Genomic DNA, 3,906 nt, shown 5'->3' on the forward strand with positions numbered 1-3,906 from the left:
GGAGGCTTTCTGTTTGTTTCTTTGTTTATAATCAGCTTCAGTGTGTGAAACAACTTCTTAGGACACTAAACAGAAGTTCCCCATTTGAAAGCAAAAAAGACCAACCATATATAAGACAGAGAAAATCCAGTTTAGATCGGCTCCACTCCTTGCTTCTCATTAGTTTGATCAGACCTCTTTGAACAAAATAAGTCGCTCTCATCTTAAAGATATGGAAATATTTCTTCACTGGAAAGAAATAATGTAGTAAGTAAAGAAGTCAAGGGGTTCTCAGGTCATTCAGCAGTAAAGAAGGTAGATAGATTAGTTGCTCAGTCATGTCTGACTCTTTTTGACTCCATGGACTGCAGCTTGCCAGGCTCCTCTGTCCATGGGATTTCCCAGACAAGAATACTAGTGTGAGTTGCCATTTCCTTCTCCAGAGGATCTTTCCGACTTAGGGATGGAACCTGCATCTCCTGCATTGCAAGCAGATTCTGTGCCATCTGAGCCACCAGGGAAGATCTAGCAGTAAAGAATCCACCTGCCAAGGGACAGAGGAGCCTGTTGGGCTACAGTCCATAGGGTCGATAAAAGTCAGACACAACTTAGTGACTAAACAAGAATAACAACAGAAGCCAAGAGGGGAAAGTTGCTTTGGCTATTGTACATGCTGCTGCAATGAACTTTGGGGTACATATGTTTCCTCAAATATGGTTTTCCAAGATATAAGCCCATGAGTGGGATTGTTGAATCATGTGTGGCTCGCTCGGTTGCTCAGTCATGTCCAGCTCTTTGTGACCCCATGGACCATAGCCCAACATGTTCCTCTGTCCGTGGGATTTTCCAGGCAAGAATACTGGAGTAGGTTGCCATTTCCTCCTCCAGGGGATCTTCCCGATCCAGGATCATATGGTAGTTCTATTACAAGATGGATGGATTTAGAGAGTATCATACTAAGTGAGGTAAATCAGACAGAGAAAGGCAAATATCGTATGGTATCACTTATACGTGGAATGTAAAATAATGATACAAATAAACTTATATTTAAAAAATAAACAGACTCACAGACTTAGAAAACAAATCTATGGCTACCAAAGGGGAAAGATGGAGGGAGGGTAAGTTAGGAGTTTAGAATTAACACATACAAACTGCTATATATGGAATAGATGATCAACAAGGACCTACGGTATAGCACAGGAAGCTCTCTTCAATTTTCTATGATAACCTACATGAGAAAAGGATTTGAAAAAGAATGAATATATGTATTAATACAACTGACTTACTTTGCTGTACACCTGAAACTAACACAACACTGTAAATTGACTATACCCTGTGTGTTAGTTGCTTAGTCGTTCTGACTCTTTGCAACCCCATAGACTACAGCCCCACCAGGCCCCTCTGTCCATGGGATTCTCCAGACAAGAACACTGGAGTGGGTTGCCATTTCCTTCTCCAAAAGGAACTACAGAAAGAAAGAAAGTGAAGTCGCTCAGTTGTGTTTGACTCTTTGCGACCCGTGGACTGTAGCCTACCAGGCTCCCCCATCCATGGAATTTTCCAGGCAAGAGTACTGGAGTGGGTTGCCATTTCCTTCTCCTGACTATACTCTAATATGAACTAAAAATTAAATTTAAAAAATGGAAACAATAACATTTTAAAAAGAGGCTAAACCTGCAAATCTCTGAAAATTTTGTGTAGTTGATTTCCCTGCCAGGGCCCTGCTGGGCAGTGTCTCCTGTGGTTTCCAACTTCTCAGCAACTTCCTAGCCCAGCTGCCCTGGGCTGCCCTGGCCTGAGAGATGCAGAAAGAGGAGGGCAGTGGGGGTGGCAGTGGTAGCAGGAAGGCGCTGGTGTGGCTGATGGGGTATCATTTTCTCAGGCCTCTTTGCTCATTTGCTCAAAACCACATTTTGGTTGATTTGTGGAAAATGTTTAAAGGCAAATAGACCCTACCAGTTGAGACTGTGCAACAGCTAGCTGGGGTGTCACAAAGAAATGAGAACAGTTAAACCACAACCAGCTTTGCTCACTTTCAAAGGTCACAGTTAATGGAAGAAAAGAGGCATGTGATTGTTAGCAAACAAACTCCAGGCTGTGGCTCAGGTTCCCCACTATCTCTATATGCATTTCCTCTACTATGTCCACATAAGAAACCACCTGCAGTGTAGGAGACCTGGATTTGATCACTGGGTCAAGAAGATCCCCTGGAGAAAGACATGGCAACCCATTCCAGTGTTCTTGCTTAGAGAATCCCATGGACAGAAGAGCCTGGCAGGCTACAGTCCATGGGGTCGCAAAAGAGTTGGACATGACTTAGTGGCTAAATCACCATATATGTCCTATGTGAGCTGGAAATCTTACCCCCAGGATGTTCAGATGCTGAACATCATCCACACAGTGTGTCCATGCACAACAGTTCATCCACAACAGTGTGTCCATCCACACTCAGGATTCTGTTCTGGAGGAAGGAGCAGACAGGACTCCTTACAGCACTAAGATCATCCCCGATGTTTTACCAGCCACCTGGGCTCTTCCATGATCTGTGACTTACTGAGGCTGCTACTTCTTGGTCTCATTTTCCCAGTGTAGACGGGGTGACACAAAATCCCATCCCTGAACCCAGTGACATGGACAGACCACAGGTGTGGGCAACAGCAATCTGCTTTGTTCCACAAAGACAGTGGTAAGGAGGCTCTGGGTTCACCTGTGCAATTAAGTGTCGTATACGGAGTCACCTAAGTCCCGAGGAGCCTGGTGGGCTACAGTCCATGGGGTTGCAAAGAGCTGGACACAACTGAGAGACTTCACTTTCTTTCTTTCTTTCTAAGTCCCTCTAAAGGGACACAATGACTTCAGAGTCAACCTGAGCAAGGCTTACCCGAGGACAGTAAGTCAGATGACAGTGTGATGTGTGAGTGAGCAGAGAGCTGCTCAGCAAAGTCAGTGTGAAGAGCAGGTGTCCCTCTCTCCTCCCCCTCCCCATCCAGAAGGCCCAGGATGGAGGTCCATGCTCTGGACTCCATCCATCCAGTCCCAGAGGGAAGCAGGGCTCCACTGCTGAGGTCACAGCTTCAACTCTGACAGTCTGACCTCAGGGCATATTCAAGTCCCATTGTTCATTCCCCTTGGTCTCTTCTCTGATAGCCAACATGTGGGGGGCCTTGCCCTCCTAGGAGGACTGGCTGCCTTTAACTGATGCTGCCAGTGCTTCGGGGGTGGAGTTCCTTCTCAGGCTGAAGTCACACCCTGACGTCCAGCTCAGACCCCATCAATGGTTGTGCTGTAGATGAGAGTTCACTCCTGACACAGGACGTTCTCATTGTGATGACACCACTGAATTCCTGAGGTTTTAGTTCAAGGCCAGACCCTGGCACTTCCCCTGCCCCTGTCTCCATGCAAGAAGCTCTCTCTGGTGAGGCCCCAGGCTCCCAGGGAGCCTCCAAAGGCCTTTCTCTCCTGTGGCGCATTCTTAGACCAAGCACAGATAGAGTTGATTAGATCTGCACAAGTAGGCAGTTTCTACCCAAGCCAGCACTGTTACCACTATACACAATTGGGTATTTCTTGAATAAAACAATGAATAATGGAAAAATCTAATCGGCATGCTGCCTTCTCATGAAGCATTAAGTTGAATACATTTCTATTTGAAAAAAAAAAACCTCACAATATAATCGAGTTCATTTTAATTCAAACTAGTTAAACACGAGGGAAAAGGATGGCAAAAGATTTCATCGAGTAGGTTCAAACTAAGGGGACTCAAGACTATTTCAGAAGATATGTGCAAGAGAGAGATATCATTTCATGATATACAATATAAAATGTTTGGCACTTTTTAATATGTATTCATCCATCTTGTCTTCCTGTTGCGATTCCAACACTTTAGGCCAAACACATAATGCAAAAGAAACAAAACAAAACTAATCA

This window comes from Giraffa tippelskirchi, chromosome 10 (genome assembly GCF_054371585.1).
Source record: "Giraffa tippelskirchi isolate mGirTip1 chromosome 10, T2T-mGirTip1v1.2.pri, whole genome shotgun sequence".
Lineage (NCBI taxonomy): Eukaryota > Metazoa > Chordata > Mammalia > Artiodactyla > Giraffidae > Giraffa > Giraffa tippelskirchi.